Genomic DNA, 22790 nt, shown 5'->3' with positions numbered 1-22790 from the left:
GACTGGCTTTGGAGGCCAGCTTGGAAATGTGGTTTTCCCAGGAAAGATAATGGCAAATAGTGAGAACCAAAAGCTTGAGTGACAGAACCTCTTTGAGAGGATTTTTGAGAAAGTAGCTGGGAGGGTTGTCCAGATGGTATTTTCGGAGAGACACAGTAAGAGTGTGAGATTTGTCAGGATTGAAAGACATATTCCCCACTTGTTTGACCAGTCTGTGATTTTGTCCAGGTCTGCAGAGAGTGCGGAGGCTGCAGACTGCGGATCTGAGGGATGAGGAATGGAGCGGCAGAGAGTGGAGTCATCAGCAAAGAGATAGAGAGGATTTTCAAGAGAGTCAGAGAGATCATTAATGAAGACCAGAAAAAGCACAGGGCCCAGAACACTGCCTTGGGGAACTCCAGCCTGAATAGGAAGGGGAGATGAGAGAAATCCATTCAGGGCCACACGTCGACTTCGACCAGAGAGGAAGTCCGCAAGCTATGCGTGAAGATTTCCATGGATACCATAGGAGGAGAGTTTGGTGAGCAGAGCGGGGTGCCAGACCGCATCGAAGGCACGTGATATGTCAAGCGAGACAGCTCTAATTTCCTGTTTGGCATTGAGGACCTCCATCCATTGTTGAGACAGCAGAAGCTGCATGTCCAGAGTAGAGTGACCTGGTCTGAAACCAAATTGATGATCAAAGATCAAGCCATTGGAGAAGAGGAAGGATTTGATATCCGAAGCAATGACGGATTCCATGACTTTGCTGATAATTGGGAGCAGGCCTATTGGTCTGTCGTTGCAAGGATCTGTTTTTGCACATTTTTTGTGTAAAGCGGTAATGTTGGCTGATTTCCAAACTGATGGCAGATGACCTTGAGCAAAAGAGAGGGTGAAAAGAATATAGAGGGGGTGTGAAAGAGTGGCTGAGCAGGATTTTAGGTCCCGTGGGCTGATGCCGTCTGCTAAAGTTGCAGAATCAGAGTCCAGCTTTGACAGAAACTTCTCCACCTTGTCAGGAGAGGACACAGAGTCAAGGAGCAGCTGTGTTGGACTGGGTAAGGTGGGTACAGAGAGAGATGGGTTTGGGACACAAGATTTTGAAGTAACACAGTGTTGAGGCATTCGGCTTTGTCACGTGCGGTGTCAACTGTGTAGCCATTTGAGGTAAGGGAGGGGATGGAGAGAGAACAAACACCAGAAACAGATTTGACCAGACGCCACCAGGATTTGAAGTAAGGAGACAGTTTTGAGAGTTCAGTCTTGAGAGTAGAGAAATTGTGCTTCCTGGCTCTCCTGAGGGTAGGCACACACTTGTTCCGAGCTTGGTGGAAGGAACTGAGATTGCCTTCAGTTGGATTAGCCTTCCAAGAGGCAAAGGCAAGTTGTTTCAGAGCAACTGTCTCAACACAAGATTCAGTGTACCATGGACGGGAGGAAGGGGATGACAAATGAAGATGAGATGGGATAAATCTGTGCATGAGAGAGAGAGAGCAGTTCACTTTGGAAGAATTCCCAGGAAGAGTTGATGTCAGAGGCAGTATGGATGGGAGACCAGTCCAGATGATTGATGGCTGCTTGAAGACCATGCCAGTCAGCCTGAGTGAAATGCCAGACTCGTTGATGCTGAGGAGGCTCTCTGAGAATGGCCAGAGAGATATCCACTTTAACAAGCACATGATCAGAAGAACTGTTTGGAGCAGAAGAAGAGCAGCAGACGTTTGCAGGGAAGTTTGTCATAACCAAGTCTAGAAGAGAAGATGCTCCGTTGACTGAGATCCGGGTCGGGAAATTGGCATATTGTGTCAGTCCCAATGAGTCACAGAAGTCCTTTGCAGAGATGCCATGGCTGGTGAGAGGTACCCACACCCAGCCAGCTGGCATGATGACAGTTAAAGTTGCCACATATGATGAAGAGAGAGTTGGGATGAGTGGATAGAAGTTGGTCCATGTTGTCAGACAGCGAAATGTACATGGAGTCATCACTGTTTGGAGGATGGTACAAAACACATGAACAAAAGCTGGGAGCGGAGAGGAAGCCGTAGCCAGAGGTACTCCTGGGGGTGGGGTGGAGAGAGGGCAGTGCAAGGAGAGTGAGGAAGAGAGTTTTTGATAAAGATAGCAACCCCACAACCAGGACGAGGCCCAGGTCTATCACACTGGCGGAGGGAGTAACCAGGAAGAGATATTAAGGAGTCAGAGACATCTTGAAGGAGGAAAGTTTCTGTTAAGCAGATTAAGTCTGGATTGTTAGAAGCAACCTGTATGGAGAGATCACATTCAGGTTTGAGCAAAGGCCCCGGATGTTTGAGGTCCATACCATTAAGGAAGAGGGAGGGGGAGCATCGGTTGCAGGACAGGGGATGGGAGAGGAGGGGTAGGTTAAGATGAAGGGTGAGAGGGGGAGGTAGGGATAGCTGTTGATAGTGTGTCAGAGATTGCAGAAGAGTTAGGAGAAAGGGAAGGATGAGGACAAAAGGTTTGATGGTGATGGGATGATGCACAATGAGGGGTTGTTTGAGTGGGGGCAGAGCAAAGTAGAAGGTTGGAGGAGGTGGAGCTATGAGATAGAAGGGAGAGGCAGCGGGGAGGAGGCCGCTTTGAGGAGGAGGGGTGAGGGGAGAATTGGAGAAAAATGTGGGGTGGGGAGATTTGAAAGAGAGAGGTTGAGGGGAGTTTTGAAGGGGAGGGGCATGAGGGAGTTTTGAAAGGGAGGGGCAAAGGGGGGAGATTTGGAGGGGAGGAGCGAGGGGGGAGTTTAGGAGGGGAGGCGTGAGGGGGGAGAATTGAAAAGGAGGGTGAGGGGGAGTTTTGGAGGGGAGAGGTGAGGGTGATTCTTGAAGGGGAGGGGTGAGGAGGAGATTTTAAGGGGAGGGGCAAGGGGGGAGTTTAGGAGGGGAGGCATGAGGGGGGAGAATTGAAGGGGAGAGGTGAGGGGGAGTTTGAGGGGAAGTGTGAGAGGGGAGTTTATAAAGTGGATGATTAATGAAAAACGAACATTTATTACAAACTGGGTTTGTTATGATTTTCAAGTCAGATATCCGTTTAAAAACGATAGAGGAGGGGTGGAATGAAGGTGAGTTTAGAGAATGTAGAAAGGAAGGACTATAAGAGATTGAATTTTTTTTTGAAGTGGAATGAATTGAGGAGGAAATTGAAAAAATCCTTTTAAATAGGAAGAAAAACAGCGTGTTGTCATAAACCACTGAATAAAACACTGCAGGGGAAAGTTCAAACATATTTAAATAATATTTAAACAAAACCGTGAAAAACAATCTGGGAAAAGTCCCGAAGTGAGGACGTGGATTTGAGAAAGAAGGAGAAAGGGTTTGAATGAGTCTGGAGGAAACTGGAGTTGGAAAGGCTGGAGAGGTGGAAGAAAAAGAAGATAAAGGGGCCACAAAAAGCCACAAGGCGAGACAAAAGGGCGAGAGAACAAGCAGATGTCCACGAGGAGAGAAGGAAATAAGAAAATGATTTTTTTTTTTTACGTTAGACAAAGGGTAACATGTTTGTGGGAAGTAGGGGAAAAAAAGAAAATCAAAGAAACAAGCAAATAATGCGAAGGAAAGAACTTGTTTTCACAAAATACCGACGGTGGGAGGGAACCATGAGAGACCAGGCCTAGCACGAGGTGCGAACAAAAAACGACTAATTACACACAAGTTTGCAATAATTACAAAACCAAAACTAACTTGAAACACACGAACACATATGCAATAAAATAACGAGTGGAAATTTGACAAAGACACAAATGGGAAAATACTCAAACTTTGATGCCATGGAGAGATCGAAGCAAGCCTCTTCGCTCAAGGGACCAGAATACTTTCCTATATTGGATTTAACCTAAAACCTTTAAAACAAAATATTCTCCCAAACCACCTAATTGATTTGACTCGAAACTTTACGTGTGTCATTGACTAGGCATGGCGATTAAAATATGATCACAAAAACATCATTGGTCACATGGTGTGGCAGCCATATTTGATTGAAGGAAAATCAAAAATAATTATATCTCTGAAACCGCATAACCTATTGATGCGAAATTTTACAAATATCATCTAACACCATTGTTGCATATCGTTTGAAAATGATGATGTCGTGTCACGTGGTTTGGCAGCCATCTTGGATAGAAAAACGAACCTTATCCGATCAACACAAAACTTCACAAACGTGATCCACTACCCATATATATGCAGGATGTACATTTTTGGGGGTCAAATGTCACGTGATATGGCAGCTATATTAGCTTGAAAGCCGATATAAAAAAAAAATCCTTCTCTGAAACTGCTTCACCGATCGATGTGAAACCTGTCATGGCTGGTGAAAATATGATACTTGGAAACAGCTGAAGGGATTTAAATCAAACTTGTTTATTTTTAGGACAGTGAACGAGGGCATCTACCTGTTGTAGCCAAGTTTGGTCACAATCTCATCAGCATTTTCGGAAAAGTTGCAAATGTTTAGGGACTGACGACGCACCATCCCATAAGCTACTCGGAACTATGTTCCAGGTGAGCTAAAAACTGCATCCCCGATTCCGTCTGCTAGCATTCGTTGGTGGACATTATAGATCCCAATGGTGTCTTTCATGGTAGAGGCGAGTTATCACTAGCACCCTCAACAAATGAAATTCCTGCCCTAATCTACAAGGGGCACTACATCAGCAGCACAGCCATGCTCCCAGCAACGGTGCAAAGGAGCAGCCACATGCTGCATACAAAATGATGATGAGCTGCCACCGCTGCTAATTCTTGTTTAACAGAGCTCCAATTTCTCCATTTATTAATCTACAGGGGAAAACTTTTTCGGCCCAAGTTTTTCACAAACCAGTTAGCCAAGCCTAACTTTGGAGTGGATGTGATCTGGATGGGAATTTGTAACCAGTGATAACTCACCTAATCTTCGCAAAATAAATACCACGGCATCTTTAACGTAAACCAATGACCAGCGTTGGCAAATTGATGGTGGGCAGACACTGATGAAATGCACTGCTTGCGAAACACCGGGGTGACAGTTTGTAGTTGCGTCAAGATTTGAACCCAGGTCGACTAGGTCAAATGCGAATGCGCATGCGCATACTTCCAAGCTACCCTACCATCTTCTTGTTCTTATTATTATTATTATTATTATTATTATTATTTCATATGCACCACACAGCTGCGAGTAAAATCATCGTGGGCTGAGAGCACAGCTGTTTGAGCCTGGTGTTGGCTTAGCAGTTAGGGTGCCGGCTTGGGATCCTAGGATCCTGAGTTTGAATCCCAGTCGATCGTTGAATTAACGCCAGGGGAGTTGAATCAGCCTGTTATCCTTCCAGGGTCAGCAAATTGAGTACCAGCTCACTGGTAATTGGGGCACTGCAACAGCGCCACAAAAGCGCTTCCAGAGAAATGATGCAACCAGCAGCACAGGCTGCGTACGAAACAACAAGCACAACTGTGCCACTGATGCAATGCCCTCTGTATGTTAGGGGAAGAATTTGGAATTTGTTCCAGGGTGGTGGTGATAGCTCACCGACTCTTGGCGAAGGACAGGGTGCGATCTTCAATGTCCATCAATTAGTGCTGAAAGATGGGATGCCCAGTTTAACGTCCATCGGATGGACAGCAAACACATTGATGCCTCGCCCTGCCTGGAAGACACTAGGATGACAGTTTGTTGCTGTGCCTACATTCAAACCCTGGTAAGACGGCTCAGAAACGAATGTGCATACCTCAAGGCCATCCTGCCAGCCCCTGCTCTCGTAACAGCCCTAGAGGTATGGATTTCTTTGAAATGAATCTTAAACATGAGTCTGTACACAGACAGGTATCTAACCACACCCAATGTAACACACAAGGCGGTGATGAAAACAATGTTTGGCCAAACCATCTGCATTTTTCATTCACGTGATATCCCCAGTGGAAATTAGATTTGTGGTCAAATTTACCTTTTCCCATTGTCACGACTCACCATGCCTTGTGTTTGGGGGCATGCAGGTGAGCTGAGAGATTAGTATGGGTGACGGGCAAGAGGGGCCATGAGAGCCAAGCACATGGATCAGATGGAAAGGGTTCAACTATGATGCGTTTTGAATGAAGCATTGGGTTTTGTTTGTGCATTGATGATAGTGTGTACGCAGGTCATGGCAAGTTAGAAACCCAGTAGCCTGTATTGCAGGTGACAGTGATTGTATGGCAGTGGGGGAGGGAGTGACATTTGGGTGTTTTTTGTAGCTGGGGAAGGCATACATGTCTGCAGGTACAGATCAAGCTCTGGAGGAGCGGTGACTGCGGCCCCTCCTGAGGTAACTCGCCCCTGGCAGCCGGTGGTATCTAGAAATGGGGGCTCGTCATAGGAGGGTCTGTGTGGGCAGCCGGTGGTGTCGAGAAATGGGAGCCCATCAGAGGAGGGTCTGTGTGGGCAACCAGTGGGTAGAGAGACCCTTGGCAATCCGGGGAGAGGCCAAGAGAGCCTTGTGAGGAGACCCTCTCCAGCGGAAAGTACAACAAAGAAATTGTTTGGCTGCGAGGGATCGAGAAGTTGAAGAGGGGGGAGCTGGCAGGCAAAGCAGTCATAAAGTCGAGTGACTTATTGATCCCCTAACGGTGTACACCGGAGGGGACTATAGGTTTGCACGCCGTCCGTCCTTCCGTCAGTCCGTCCGTCCGTCCGTCAGTCAGTCCGTCCGTCCATCCGTCAGTCCGTCACGCAAAGAACAGCTTTCCGGACTTTTTTTCTAAACGCTTAATACTAATGATTTAAAACTTGGCACATGGTTTCCTCATGATAAGTTACAGATCAAGTTCGAACTTCACGACGTTTCGATCATTTTTGACAAAGTTATGGCACTTTGAACTTTGGGAATTCTGATAATTCTGATGATCCTTAACTCGGTGCCATTTTAAGTTTTAATTTCCTTTAAAAAAGATTTTCTCTGCAATAATAGGACCGATTGAGATCAAATTTTCACCGTAGGGGGGACTCGGTCTGCAGAATATTTTAATGGTAATTATGACGTCACAGTCACGTGGTTCGGCCGCCATATTGTTTTTCGTGAAACCACGAAAACCCCTTTTTCTCTGCAACGGCTGAACAGATCGAGGCCAAACTTTGCGGGCAGAATCGCATACCCATGACGAACAGAAAAGTCAGCGAGCATGATGTCATGCGTCACATGCTTTCAGAGTTATGACGTTTTTAAGCATGAACCTTTAAAACCGAGCTCCTCCCTCAATTTTTATCCAATCGAGGGGAAACTTCACAGATCTGTTCAGCATGTCAGTCTACTAAAATGTCCTTTTGGAATTTGCGATAGGGCACGTGGTTTGGCAGATATCATTAATTAAACGTAAATATAAATTTAAAAAATGGATATCTCTTGAATCGCTAGTACCTCAGACCGTGAGTTGGTAATTATATAATTCACACAGTGAAATACGTGCAGGCCGCTCCACGGAGCGACCTTGCGGGCTTATCAACGAGGCGAGGCGTGACACAGGTGTCTCAGCATACCTCAGATCAAGTTTGAAAACCAGCATCTACCGTGCATAAATTCGCATATTCGATCATTTTTGACAAAGTTATGGCACTTTGAACTTTGGTAGGGGACATGTATTGCAGCGAAATACTCAGAATGCTTGTTGTTTTGGAACTGCGGGCACCACAGCCAGAAGTGGCCCCACCATCTTGGCTGTGCAGGACCTCCCTGCTGCTGAGTTGAGGGCGGGCCACAGCTGCAGTGTGTTAAGAAATGAAGCCATGGCCTTGCAGGGAATGTAATAGCTGTTGTGGTTGTTGTTGCTGTGTATAAGTGTATGAGGGATGGTTCCACTCGGTCCCGTGAGACTTGATATGTGCTGTGGAAGGCAGATAGCCCGTGAAATTGGATAGGTAGTTTTGAAATTGCGTATTTTGGCTCAGCTGAGAGCTGGAGTAGGTGACATCAACTGTGTGAAGTGGTCAAATATATGGGGTTGTACATAGGTGAAGTTAAAATGTCTGATACGGTAGGCCTGTTTATGTGTTTTGGAGCCATTATCTCCCTGTCCCAGGACTCTCCCCATCCCAGGACATCAGAGCGAGGAGCCGAGGGAAGAATCTGCATGTAAGAATTGTACATATTTGAAATTTGTTTGCAACTAAGGGGGTGGTACGGTAAGAATAATAGACAAGTTAGCTACGGCTCGCTTCCCACAGCCCCTCCTGATTTATTTTGATGAGCATAATTAGGTGCGAGTCTGTATGGGATAAGGCTGGAGCAGTTGCCTTCGATTGCAACGAAGAAGAAACGAGAGCAATGCTACTGTGATGCCAATATGCCTCCTCATAGTTCCACAACGGGTAGATGCCCTCGTTTACTGTCCTAAAATAAACAAGTTTGATTTAAATCCTTAAAGCAGCCATGACAGGTTTCACATCGATCAGTGAAACAGTTTCAGATAAGGGATTTTTTTTAAATATCAGCTTTCAAGCTAATATAACTGCCACACCACGTGACATATGACGTACACAAGGCATATGTATGGGTAAGGGATCAAACATTTGTGAAGTTTCGTGTTGATCAGATAAGGTTCGTTTTTCTATCCAAGATGGCTGCCAAACAACGTGACAGACGACATCATCGTTTTCAAACTATATTCGACAATGGTGTAAGATATTTGTAAAATTTCACACCGATAGGGTAAGCGGTTTCAGAGATATAATTATTTAATATTTTCCTTCAATCCAATATGGCTGCCACACCATGTTACCAATTATGTTTTCGTGATCATCTTTTAATCGCCATGCCTAGTCAATGGCACACGTAAGGTTTCGAGTCAATCGATTTGGTGGTTTGGGAGAAGATGCTTTTTAAGGTTTTGGGTTAAATCCAATATGGCTGCCAAACCATGTGATCTATGATGTCAAATTGAATATTTCAATACAAATGGGTCATAGATCATGTGCATGCAATTTCAGATTTTTTGGATTAGCAATTCAATGAAAACATTATTGGCTGGTATACCACTTCACCTATGATGGCATCATTGTCATGCTTTTGTTCCCCATTGGGAGTACTTGACAATGTGGCAAATTTCAAATTTTTTCATTCAGCGTTTTCTGAGAAATATATATTTTTTAATTTGCTTTTAATCCAAGATGGCTGCCATACCACGTGACCGATGACGTCACAGTTATCATAAAAACATTATGCATGGGTGTCACTCCTACCCTGAAAGTTTTGTCTCAATTGGACAAGTGTTTGCTGAGAAAAACTAGGTTCAGCCCGTACGGAAGGATGGACAACCCGAAAACATAATGCCTCTGGCCAACTTCAGAGGCGGAGGCATAAAAACCCATGGGGCACTCAGGACAGAGAAATATGGAAAGTAAAGCATTTTAAAATATCTTCAAAAGCTTTTGAAGGAAGTAAAAAGCAATTCCTTCAATGAAGATTCAGTTTGGAGATATTGAGAAAAGGGAGAGATAAATAATCAAGTTAGGGTAAAAGGCAGAATGAGCTCGTGTTTTTTCAAGATTTTTTCTTTACCCTCGCCAGAGGAGAGAGTATTGTCGTGCGACTCCGGTTAACATCAGAGACCACGGATAGGCCTAAACGGTTTTATTGGAGGCGACGGCCAAACACGGATTCGGCTATAAAATGCGGGAGGAAGAAGGAAAATGGAAGGCTGCGGCAAAATCATACCTTGGTGAAACGACGGCAGCTGCAGGAAAATTAATGCACGCGACACCGAATTAAAATGTACAAAAATAAAGATTTATTCACGGACCCGATAACAATGAAACGCGACAGCAATCAAATAAACTAAATCCTATAGTTGGGATCCCACACACCAGACCTCAAATACAAACGAGGAACAAGAATCACCAAAAGAAAAACGTTCGTTATGTTTGGGGGAAATGGGTAATGGCCTTATCTGGTCCTGTCGTCTTGTCTTTGGCTGCCGTCCAACACGTCTCCGTTCGGCCCCGATGCACCCACGAAGTCCCTCGCTCCAGCACCACAGCACCGAACACTGCTCCAAGCACAAGCACCGCTCCAAGCACCACGAGGTCCCACAGCAGGAAAAGCACCGCGCGTCCAACGCAGGCTAGCGGCTCCAAGCGAGGTCGATCTTCACACACAATCGGCCTGCCACGTCCCAGTCAGCTCTCCAGAAGCAAACGTGCAAGAAGCAAGCGAACTCCAGTCGGGCTACGACTCAACTCAACTCGGGCTGCGCAAGACGAAGCGCCGGATGTCCAAAAGAGCCAGCTGCGCAAACAAGAGCATGAACCGCAAGACTGCAAGAGAGCACTGCCAGATGGAAGAGACCAAGAGGCGCAAGAGACTCAAGAGAGAAAATGTCCTTCGGCGCCCTTAAATAACCTTCCCGCGGTGGTGACGTCAGCCCTGACGTGCCACCCAATCAGTGCCTTCCACCAACTCGCCGGCTGGAGGTCCGCACCTACCGCGCTGCCCCTGCACTCGTTCCCTGTTCAGTGGTCATAGCGCGTGGCACTCGATGTGGCTCGGCCTGTCGGAGCTGTAATTGGCGGCGGCCATCATCGGCGGTGCCCCGGCCTGGTTTCCTTGCCTGTTCGTCTTTCACAGTCATGTCAGAGAAGGGAGTTATTTAGTGTTGCACTAGGGATCTAACTACATCTCTATGTTGGTGTGCATTGCCATAAGGGACAAAGGTTTAGCTACCAGGTGTGACACACAGGGGCGCTACTCTTTAATCCCTACGCTACTTATCACTCGAACATCCTGGTATGCTCACAGGTATACTCTTAACCGACAAAAACGCCTAAACACACAGATCTTATTACAGGTCAGATTCCTTACCGCGACAGACGAATACCTACCTACACAGATCTATCTGGCTCTACATATTGCTACCCCACCGACATAACAGTATTGCATTCGAGTCTGTTTGTTACTTGGCAAAAAAAAAAAAACATTTGACAAGATTGTTGATCACTCCAGTTTGTGTGTGTGTGTTTGTTTGTCTGTCTCTCCGCTCACTTATACTTGCCTACAGGTCACAATTTTAAACCAATCTTCACTAAACTTCACCAAATGTTGGAGTTCGTGATCCGACAAAATCCTATATATTTCTGAGGTCAAAAGATCAAAAGGTCAACATAGGCCAAAGGTCAGCCACTTTCTTCTAATTTCTAAAATCCTCAATTTTCATCCTCTCGACTTGAAATTTGAATAGGATTTACACATCAGCGAACTTAATTCAACCATTAACTATTTTTGAGATCAACATAGGCCAAAAGGTCAACCACCTTTTTCAAATTTCCGAAATCCTCAATTTTCATCCGATCGACTTGAAATTTGAATAGGATTTTCATATCAGCTAACTGAATTCAACCACCAACTATTTTTGAGATCAACATAAACCAAAAGGTCAACATAGGCCTAAGGTCAACCACTTTTCTCAAATTTCTAAAATCCTCAATTTTCATCCGATTGCCTTGAAATTTGAATAGGATTTTCATATCAGCCCACTGAAACCAACAACCAACTATTTTGAGGTCAACATATGCCTAAAGGTCAACATAGGCCAAACGGTCAACATAGGCCAAAAGGTCAACATAGACCAAAAGGTCAACATGGACCAAATTTCTAAAATTGTCAATTTTCATCCGATTAACTTAAAAGTTGAAGACGATTTGTATATCATGTCACTGAATTCAACCACCAATTATTTTTGAGGTCAGCAGGATGCACTACTGAGTGCCATTCTACTTTGTTGTCCTTTGCCAAGTGTCACTCTATGAGTGATTTTTCATTTGTGTCTGTCTGTCTGTTCACTCACTTATACTTGCCTACAGGTCACAATTTAAAACCGATCTTCACGAAACTTCGGCAAATGTTAGCGTTAGTGGTGTGACAAAATCCTATATTTTTTTTTAGGTCAAAAGGTCAACATAGGCCAAAGGTCAACCACTTTCTCCAAGTTTCTAAAATCCTCAATTTTCATCCGATTGACTTGAAATTGGAATAGGATTTTCATATCAGCGAACTGAATTCAACCACAAACTATTTTTGAGATCAACATTGGTCACATAAGCAACCTTGGTCATCATAAGCATTAGCAACCAACGTAAGCAACATAAGCAACAACCATAAGCAACCTTGATCAACATTGATCATCATAAGCCACATTTCTTAAATTGTCAATTTTCATCCGATTAACTTAAAAGTTGTAGACGATTTGCATATCAAGTCACCGAATTCAACCACCAATTATTTGTGAGGTCAAAATGATACTCTACTAGAGTGCCATTCTACTTTGTTCTCTTTTTCCAAGTGTCGCTCTATGAGAGATTTTTCATCTGTCTGTTTGTCCATCTGTTTATTTGTTTGTTTTTGTTTGTTTGGCCACACAGAATATGATTTTCTCTGCAACCCTTGGTCCGATTGACAGGAAATTTTCACCATAGGTGCACATCCTCCTGTATAATTTTTTTTAATGAAAATGCGTCATAGGTCATGTGGTCATCTTGGAAAAACCGAAAAACTTTGCACCTCTATATCTCTGAAAGCGCTGCATAGAAAAATTGAGTAATGGCTCATTGTAACGAACTCTCCATGGAGAATAACATATGTTAATGATGATGTCATAGGTGCCTCTATTATGATGTCATAATTCGACAAGTACAAAACTTCATCCGATCAAGATGAAATTTATTGAGCGTTATCTTGGGATAAATTGGTGGAGAAAAAAAATAATGAGGTCATCAGTCACGTGGTTTGGCCGCCAAATTTGTTAACACAAAAGCCTTTAAATACACTAAAAACACGTCACTGGTGAGGGTCTGCAATCTCTGATTGCTCTTTCTTGTTACCTCCGACACCAAAGGTGGTGAGGTTATGTTTTAACCCCTGTCTGTCTGTCTGTCTGTTACTTGTAAAATCGAAGATTTTTCAAGTACAGTATATTGGTCGGTTGCGTTTGTTATTCTGTCTGTCTGTTTGTCTGTTTGTTTGTCACCAGTCTGCAGGTCACAATTCACAAATCACAAAACTTCACCAAATTGTAGAGGTCGTCACAATTGAGAAGCCTATTGATTTTGAGGTCAAAGGTCATCTGGAGGTCAAATTTCTAAAATCGCCGTATTTAATCCAATTGACTTGAAAATTGAACAGCATTTGTATAGTGAGTCACTAAATTGGAAAACCAACTATTTGAGGTCAAAAGGTCAACTCAAGGTCAAACTTCCAATATAATCAATTTCCATCTGAAAAAGCATCACTTTACATCCTATGGTACCAAGCCCCATATGCCCAAAGCAATTGGTTTTAAGGTGCCAGCAATTCGCCTTCCACCTCAAGTGGAGAGAACAACGCCATCGGGAGAAAGCCGGTGCGAGGCTCCACTGGTAGAGGCTGCTTGAGACGCCGAGCCATTGGAGTATTTCATACACACTGAGAGCTTATCCTCAATGCCACTCCAAGGCATAACAGGACATGCTGGAATAGTAAATGTAATGCCTAATATTCTTTTTAACTCCAAAACGGGTAGGGATATTTTAATGAAACAAAGACAGATATTTACATCAATTTTTAATCAACAATGGTGCGTATTTACTTCTCCACATAATCACCACTGCGGTCCACACAATCCTGCCAACGTTCAAGTAGTTTTGTGATGCTGTCACGATAGAACCTACATGTGCAATGTGCATCCTGCTGACAGAACCAGCACTTCACAGTGGCCTTGGTATCATTGTCAGAAGTAAATGTTCTCCACAAAGATGTTCCCTTAAATTTTGGGGAAAGAGATGAAAATTCTGACAGAGGCAAGTCAAGGCTGTATGGCAGGTGCTGTAAGACGGTGAAACCCGAGGCGACAAATTGCTTCAGTCGTTCATGAACTCGTGCGAGGCCGATGCTTCCAGTTTTTGGAATGTGAAGGGGATATTCCATCCGGAATTCATGCCAAGGGTACCACCATGAAGACTGAGCGCCACATTACAACTCAAAAGAAACTGAAGGCACAGATTTGAAGGGCTCGTCCAAAAATGCAGATGATTCTACTACAGCATGACAATGCACGGCCCTTTGTTCCTCTTTTCTCCAATTTAGAAAACTGCCTTCCGGAGACAGTTCAATAACATTCCTCCCTCCAGGGCTTCAATAAAACAATGCACCACCATTTCAAGTCATCCCCTTTCCCTTCTCAATCTTTACATCCCATTAGCTCCCACACCCGCCTCCCGCTCCTACCACCCCAAGCCCACCTCTTTCCAAGTTCCCATTCTTTCCTTCTGTATCTATCTTGTTCACCCTGTGGGTCCTTCCCTATCCCTCATTTGTCCAATTCTCTCTCTATATTGTCCCTCAACCCTGCTGTTGGTGTTTCCCCCATCTTTCCACTGATCCTGTCGTTCAGTTGTGTCCTGATCCATTCTCTGTCCTAGCTCATTCACAAATCTTGGCTTCCTATCCAAAAAAAAAAAAAAAAAAAAAAGGGGGAAAAAAGCCAGTTTGAATTTTTCGTGAGAGATGTGGATTTCGATCCTCAAATGTATTATGAGGTGTGGAAAAGGAGAGAGGGGTCCCAAGGGAAGTATGCTTGTATTTGTGAAAGCATTTGCCAATGTTCAATTTGTGTTTTGACAGATTTATGTGCTTGAAATTGTTGTGTAACAATGTGCTGGGTCGATATATAGAATAATCCAGGAACACTGCAATCCAATGTTCACCATTTATCTATAACCGAATTGGTGAACGTCTGTTTTTCGGTTGTGCCTCATGGACAGCCTAAGGAAGTGACTTAGAGCGGGAAGAGGGGTAACTTTTCACGACATGGGGGGGGTAACTTTTCATGACAAAAAACATGGGCGCATCAGATTTAGACTAGGGGCATGCCCAAGGGGCGTGGCAGCTGGGCGTGCTAGCTGGGTGTGCCCAAGGGGCATGGCAGCTGTGTGTGCCCAAGGGGCATGACTTCCTCTGACTATAAAAAGCCCACTACACACACGTGGCAATGCAACGCCGGGTAACTCTGATAGTTTTACATAATAATTACTCTCCATTGATCCATTCACCTCAACCCCACTCCATTCTTCCATCCCCCCCCCCCTCCCTTCCCCCTCCCCTCACATATATGGAATGCTTGATCTCGTTTGAGCTCAGCAGACCGTGCAAAGACAATTTTTTAAATCAAATTTGGGTCAACACAAAGCATATTTAGGCCGATAGATTCTTCAATTGTAACAAAGACCTGTTAAGTTAAACCAATCAGCCTCCCGCAACGACCCAATCAGCCTCCCGCGTAGCTCATCCAAGTTAAGAATGACGTCAGCTCGGATGAACACGCATAATAGCGGTGATGGCACCAGGGAAAGTGAGGCACTGTGGGCTTCGTGAATGCTCACCCCCTCAGGAATGGGCTTCGTAAATGTCCACTCTCAGCAGACAATCACAGAGCCGGGTAGGCAGATCCGCAGGGAGAAATCAAATCTGGCAGGGTAGGTGCAACGTGCGATTTGGAGTTGCTCGTAGTTACGAGTTGTGAACAGTAGTAGGAGTACGATAGGGTCTCCAGCACCAGTCAGTTGTGAGTGCAAGTCAGTGGTACCGAGAAGACTAGCTACTCTAACAACAGGCTACTGTATCATGAAGAGCACAATGGGTGGTGCAGCTCCTCCTCCCTGCAGCACGAGGACCACCGCTCGACCTCCCACAATCCTTGCCCGTCTCTCCATTGTTCCAGTAAGAGTGAGTACATGTGAGTGCTGGCGGCATAGGGGGTTCAGTTTATTTGTCCAATACGTTTGTCATTCCTTCCCTTATTTGTTGTCTTTATGCACGAAACCATTTTATTTACAAGAAAAAAATCATTTGAAAAGAAAAAGTAAAAACAGGATGGAATCTCAAAAAAAAAAAAAATCAACCAAACAAGGTAGGAATAACACCACAACCCTCTTATGGATTACCATCACACCATCTTTTTTTTTTCTTTTTTTTTTTTTTTCTTTTTTTTTTTTTTTTTCCCCAAAGGAGAATACATAAAATTAAAGAACGCAAAATACACGTATACAGATCGGTGAGCTCGTATACAGACACCAGTGTGTATCATCCACTGGAACAGCATCATTTTTTGGGGGCCAGAAGATGGCCACACCTAACTTCACAATCGCTCGACCAGGCAATTTAGAGCTTCCCATCAGTTAGTGTCGCGATTTGTATTTGTGCGACTTATTTTGAAGATGATTATAAATATTTTATCATAATATTAGCGATTTTAATACACTCACTGTTTTATATGTTTTATGATTTTGGTGATGAATGGGACGTTCACGCCGAGACAGCTGGTGAAGAAGAGGTTGGAGACACAAGGTGAAATTGCATTGGGATTTGTGGACCTGGAAAAGGCCTACGGCACTGTCCCGAGAGAGATGGGATGAAGATACTGAGATGGATGGGAGTGCCGTTAGCAAAAGTTACATTGGTGGAAGGGATATGCAAGGGAACGAAGAGAAGAGTTTTGGTTGATCCTAGGATGTCTTATAAGAGTTCAATACCAACATTGGTTTGAGGCAGGGAAGCGCTCTCAACCCACTCATGTTTATCATGGTGATGGAGCTGGTAAGTAGGAAAGTGAACATGAGGGGTATTCTGGGGAGGATGTTGTATGCAGACAATCTGGCTGTTGTGGTAGAGAGTAGGATGTAGATGCAGGAAGTACTGGGGGAGTAGAAGGAAGCATTTGAGAGACTTGGCCTGAAGATGAGTATGGAGAAGACAGATGATGTGGGTCGGGCAACAGAAAAAAAAAATTAATATCAGGTTAGAAGCGAAGGAGATCAGACGTTTGAGTTTCTGGGGGAAACAATGACTGGGGGTGGTAAGTCCGAGGCAGAGGTGCGGAGGAGGATCCAGGTGAGTGTGAATGTGTGGAGTAGGATGGAGGGAGTAATGGCAGACAGAAGGATATCAAGGAGATTGAAAGGGAAAGTTCTGATGTTGTGTGGAATGCCGGCATACCTTTACGGTCTGGAAACGGTGGCACTGACAGAGACACAACAACAGAAGCTGCAGGTTTGCGAGAACAACTGGGTCAAGATTGCAGGAGTGAAGACGGTGGCTAGAAGGAGAATGGGTGAACTGAGGGAGGAGGTTGATGTGCAGATGAGCTTGACGGGGAGATTGGTGAAATGCCGGCTGAGATGGTCTGGACACTTGTTTCAGATGGGGGAAGAGAGAATGGCAAAGAGAGCAGATAGGTTTAGGGGGCAAGGTTGGAGGAAAAGAGGTAGACTGTGGTTGAAATGTCAGGATTAAATGAGGAGGGATTTCAGTAAGGTGAGGGCGATTGTGGAGTGGAGAGAGTTGGCTGAGGACAGAGGGAAGTGGGGGAGTATTGCGGTCAAGGCCGAGCAGAAGCTTGGTGCCATCGGACCTCTCCCCTTATAAAGGGAAGGAGAAGAAGAATTTTTAGCCCCAGTTGGACTTTGTCCAAATCGGGGGCTTATGGATTGGGTCTTGTCCGTTCATCCGTCAGCAACCATATATAGGAGATGTATGGATCGATTTTGTTCACACGTGGCACAAAGACAATACATGATGGTATACATATGCACATCATTTTGTTTTGTGATGCAATCAAAGATGGCCAACTGGTTGCCGTTTTAGTTGTAAAAACCCAATGTTGAACACGTCCTCAACCATTTCTTGGACATGCATTTACCGATGTTGTTAAAACCTGGCACGCAGATAATGAATGATGGCTTACATAAGCACGTCATTTTCTTTCGAGATCAGATCCATGATGGCGGACAGGTGGCCATTTTGTTACTTAAACGTGTGCCCAACAATTTCTCGGGCATCCATGGTCCGATTTTGTTTAAGCTGGCACAAGCACAATACATGATGGCATACACGTGCACCTCACTTTATTTTGCGATCTGGTCAAAGATGGCAAACTGGCGGCCATTTTAGTTATTTAAAAAAAAATTTTTTAACCAGTATTGACCATGACCACGTCCTCAACCATTTCTTGGACATGCATTTTACTGGTCTTGTTCAAACTTGGCACACAGATACTGAATGATGGTTTACATATTCACTTCATTTTATTTTGACATCAGATCCAATATGGCGACTGGCAGCCATTTTGTTACATAAACGTGTCCCCAACCATTTCTCGGACATGCATAGACAGATTTTGTTTGAACTTGCTACAAAGACAATACATGAGAGTATACATATGCAGAAGATTTTGTTTTGTTTTGTAATCCAACCAAATATGGCCGACTGGTGGCCTTTATCTCCATACAGCAAAATTACTAAAACCACGGGGGCTATGACATTTTACGTATTTTTCTCCTTGCTTTGGTATAGATTCCATCCCTCTATGTTTTATATGTTCTAAATAGTTGTTTCTGTTGATTTTGGGGGGACGGGGAGGGAATATAATGACAAATGGCTCAGTCATTTTTACCCCCTCAATCCTAGCTTGTTTTGGTTAAGTCCATAGTTTTCGTTCGTTTTGTTTTTTTAATAATACGATGCTTAATGTATTATATATTTTGTTATCTTGGTGTGTCCATCTGTTAAGATGTTTTAATACTGGTATCGGTGGATTTTGGACATGGTTGGGGTTGGTTCTGTCCCCCCCCCCACCATACTCACCCCCCAATACTAAAATCCTGGCTTATTTTGGTTGAGTCCACATGCAAGTTTAATTTCCTGTCATAAAACGCTTAATGTATTATATATTTTGTTCTCTTGGTATGCCCATCTGTTATTAAGATGTTTTAACATTAGTATCAGTTGATTTTGGGCATGGATGGGATTGGTTCTGTCTACTCCCTCTCTCCTCTCCCCCCCCCCCCCCCCCCCACCCCACACTAAAATCCTGGCTTGTTTGGGTTGAGTCCACATTCAAGTTTGAATTCTTTTCATAAAACGCTTAATTTTTTTAGCTTTTTTTATTTTTTTGGTTTGCATGCAATTAAAAAAAAAAAAGCTTAATGTTTTATATATTGCAACGGTTCTGTGAAACCATCATTCCCTAGGCAATGGCATACCACATGAAGGTTCCCGAGTTTAATAATGTCATTACTCCCGCCAGGGAGTAATGCATTCGACCGTGTCCGTCCGTCCGTGTGTGAACAAGATATCTAGAAAAGTTCTGAACGGATTTGGATGAAAGCTGGTGGGATGATTGCCCTTGGGATAAGGAAGAATTGATTAGTTTTTGGTGAAGCTCAGGATATTATTTTGGATCCAGGAAGTTTTTGGGGAATTTTTTTTTCTGTTTTACTGCATTAAAGCCTTTATTCTTATTCTTAAATGATGTTTTTCTCCTCTAATTCCGAGATATATCAAAATAAATTCTCTGACAGTTAGGGCCTACTTTCTTTTTCATTTATTGTTTTGGGGAGAGGGGATGTTAAACAAAACGTATTATTCCAACTAAACCCATGGCGGGAGTATGCGCTCTACTGAGTGGCGTTCTAGTTATTTATGTTTTAGATAGATTATTAAATTAAATTAGATTATTAAATGTTTCAAAAAATCTACCTTATGTCTCGTGGGTTTCAAAGGAAATATGTGTTGTGTGGGATTAGCTAAGGATTTTCTCTCTTTCACTTTCTTAATCTTCAAAGAAAAGCACTATCATTTTCTAGCTACCATGAAAGAAGAGCAGCGAAGCACAACCAATAGGCCTCATTTGCATATGGCGCCAAAACCCCATTCAAATCTGCGCACCATACATAAACAAACTGTCACCACCTCAACCATTATTTACAGACCACCGGTTACAACCTCCTCCATGCTACAACACTAAAATCACCTTCACAGCAAGACCAACGACCAACATCGCACTTTCTTAGCTCACCATTCACTCACGGTTGCACCTCAACTGCAGCTCAACCATGCTGCCTCAACTACAGTCCTAATACCACAAGACATCCACTGCTCAACCACCGAAATGTTCCACGAACCTGCCTGCACCTTCAAAACGGCCACCAACAACTTGCGTTGTACTGAGATGCCATGGTTTTGGCGCGCACTCACCACGACCAGCCTCACTGCCGGTAAACGCAAATGGTTGCCAACTTTCCCCATGGTTTCCTTTCATCAGCAGCAACCCTCCGCTTGCCTACCACACTATCCGAGCGACAAACAATAAGCGCCAAACACGGAGCAATACAGGTCCACCCCATGTTAAGTGGAGAGCTCCAGGCCATGGCCCAGTCCAAAGACCACTGAAGGCAGTTCGAGGTAGACTAAATTGTATGAACCCACAGTCCGCTCGTGTCGGTACATAATTAAATCGGTCGTCCTCGAGACTACATTTCAGCTGTGTGGTTTGGGCATTAGCCAAGACCGTCCACGCAACAACATTACGGGTCTGGGAGGATGCCGAATAAAGCAGTCATATAAGAAATTAATGTCAGGTGGCTAGCCCTGCAAAAATAACACGTGTGGGAACATTTAACAACCTGCAAAAATATACAATAAACATTTAAAGGTTGAAGCAAGAACTGTTTGAACACTTTTATCTTTAAGCTCAATTTATCTATTTCTCTAAATAATAAAAACTAAAAATATAACTACCATTTGTAGTGGTGACATATTCCCTTATCACCACGACATTCGTGCATTTTGAAGAACCCAAATCTTTGTTTTTTTTTTCAAAGGAAAAAAACAATACAATGCTCATTCTATTTGATAATGTTTAGAATGTTTCTAGAGTGCAATAATTCAATCCATGGCACTCGGTAGAGTGCATACCTCCGCCAAGCTTAACAGTTTACGTTTTGTATCCCAATGATAGGCCGGATCTGCATCCGGACCTCAACCAAAGTCGAATCGGTCATACTCATCCACCAAGATTTGTCATAACCCATCCACAACAATTTGAAATATCATGCTATATATCGTTTTTGGCGCCACCTGTCAATTGTGAAGAATCACAGAATTCTAGTATCCAGATCCTCACCAAAATCTAATCCATTCGTCCTTGTCAGACACCAAAGCTGTCCACCAAGTTTCGTCCGAATCCGCCCATAACTTTTTGAGACATCCTGCTCACAGACAGACAGAGACAAACAGGAGTGAAAACATTACACTCATCCACAATCGGTGGTGATGTTGCAAATTAATGTTGCAAAAGAGTGCTACCTTAGTTGACCATTGTTCACGACACTGACTATGACATTACAGTGTGAAATTAGCGATTTGGCTCTGACCACTCAGGAGGATCGAGTACTAAGATGCAAACAAGAAAAGCTGGAATGAAAATATGTAAAGGAGCAAAGTCTTTTAACGAGCTCGCTTAATGGCACAATCTCCAGTGTCATGCACACACATACAGCATCTTGTACAATTAATGACAGGGAAAGTTTGAAACTAAATCATAATGAAGGTAAAGGCAGCAATTAAAACCAGAGATTCACAGCAGCAAGAGAAGAACACACATGTGGATGGAAATTATACTGAAAAGTTATACGAGTGCAGAACCAATGACTCGCATAGGTTTACAACAACTAGCCATGATGGAAGAGGCAAGAGGAGCAGCCGCTCAAAAGTAATTTACCTCCCAAAGCACGAGAATAACACGCCATGTCACCAACTCTGAAATGATGTCAGTCATTTAATTCAGCACAGAAAAACCCTTCAACTATGTCTTATCAGGCCGAGTTAAGCGCAGATTACAAAACCACGTGTAAAAGACAATTGGTACTATTGTTGAGAAAGATTCCAAAAGCTGCTTGGCAGTCACAATCTGTTTAAACACTGCTGTGGCATTGCTCGAGAGTTTATGCAAAACATTCAAGAAAAGTAGAATGGCGACTATACATGCTACGAGTAAAAGTCATCGCTGCAAGAGGTGACAGATTGGGAGTGCAGTCCTCAAGGAGTGACAGACCAAACAGACACAGAGGGGAGGGAAGGAAATAAAAATATTTCAAAATCACTTTCAAAATCACTCCTTCATTCCTCTTTTCTCCCGCCTCTGGAACAAACTCCCTCACTCTCTTCAATCCCACTCCACCCTCCAGGTCTTTAAAACAGCTGTTCACCACCATCTCTTATCTTCCCCCAATCCAAAACCTTGATCTTTTCTACCCCCGCTAATTTCACCCAAAATCCTACACTTTTTTTTTTTGAAATACCAACTTCTGTCCTGGAAGTCCTTGGTCCCCATGTGTTTCCCCCTTCCCACGCCTCCTCCCCCCAAGCCCTCTCCCTCCCACACTTCTCCCTGCTCTCAAATGTTGTGTTTGTGTGCTTCCCCTTCTCTCCCCATCTTGTCTTCCGCTCCCTCTTTTTATATATTTTGTTTGTCTGGTTGATTTGTTTGTGAAATAAATGTTAGCTCTTTCACGAGCCTCGATTCAGTATTTTTAAAAATATATAAAAAATGAAAAAAAACATAATTTATTGTTTTTATTATTTGTATCTTTTTTTTTAATTTATTTTTATTATTTGTATATTTATTATTTGTATATTTTTATATTATATTATATTATATTAATATAATTATAATTGTATATAATTATATATAATTTGTATATTTATTATTTGTATATTTTTATTTTATTATTTATATTTGTATCTTTATTGTTGTTGCTCTTTCTTATTTTATATTGTTATTTTATTTATTGTAACTGCAAAGTCGAGGAGCCAATACTTAAGAATTTTAATGCCTTATATTTGTATGGGACATGTAATAATATAGACTCTTCAATCTTGAATCTTAAAATTAAGAGATAAATTCATCAAGGTATGGTGATGGGATTTGATACGACAGGAGGGCCATAGAACAACAAAAACCACAATCCCATGATGCAATGGTGTCAAA

The 22790-nt window shown here is 43.3% G+C and overlaps 1 protein-coding gene across 6 annotated transcripts in view; it reads right to left on the bottom strand.

Annotated features, from left to right (window-relative positions):
• SHC1 (SHC adaptor protein 1) overlaps positions 1-22790 on the bottom strand; it is a 170294-nt gene that overhangs the window by 123331 nt on the left and 24173 nt on the right. For 2 of the 6 annotated variants that reach the window (XM_078785367.1, XM_068126925.2), the window contains exon 2: positions 20925-21009. The exons of the other annotated variants lie outside the window; for them this stretch is intronic. The gene's annotated coding sequence lies outside the window, so the exon portion shown is untranslated. The remainder of the gene's footprint in view (positions 1-20924; positions 21010-22790) is intronic. 6 annotated transcript variants of the gene reach the window in all.

Source organism: Myxine glutinosa, chromosome 10, assembly GCF_964187855.1.
Source record: "Myxine glutinosa chromosome 10, kmMyxGlut1.1, whole genome shotgun sequence".
Classification (NCBI taxonomy): domain Eukaryota; kingdom Metazoa; phylum Chordata; class Myxini; order Myxiniformes; family Myxinidae; genus Myxine; species Myxine glutinosa.
Note: the sequence above shows the minus strand (reverse complement) of the source record. Positions and strands in the feature narration are given on the sequence as shown.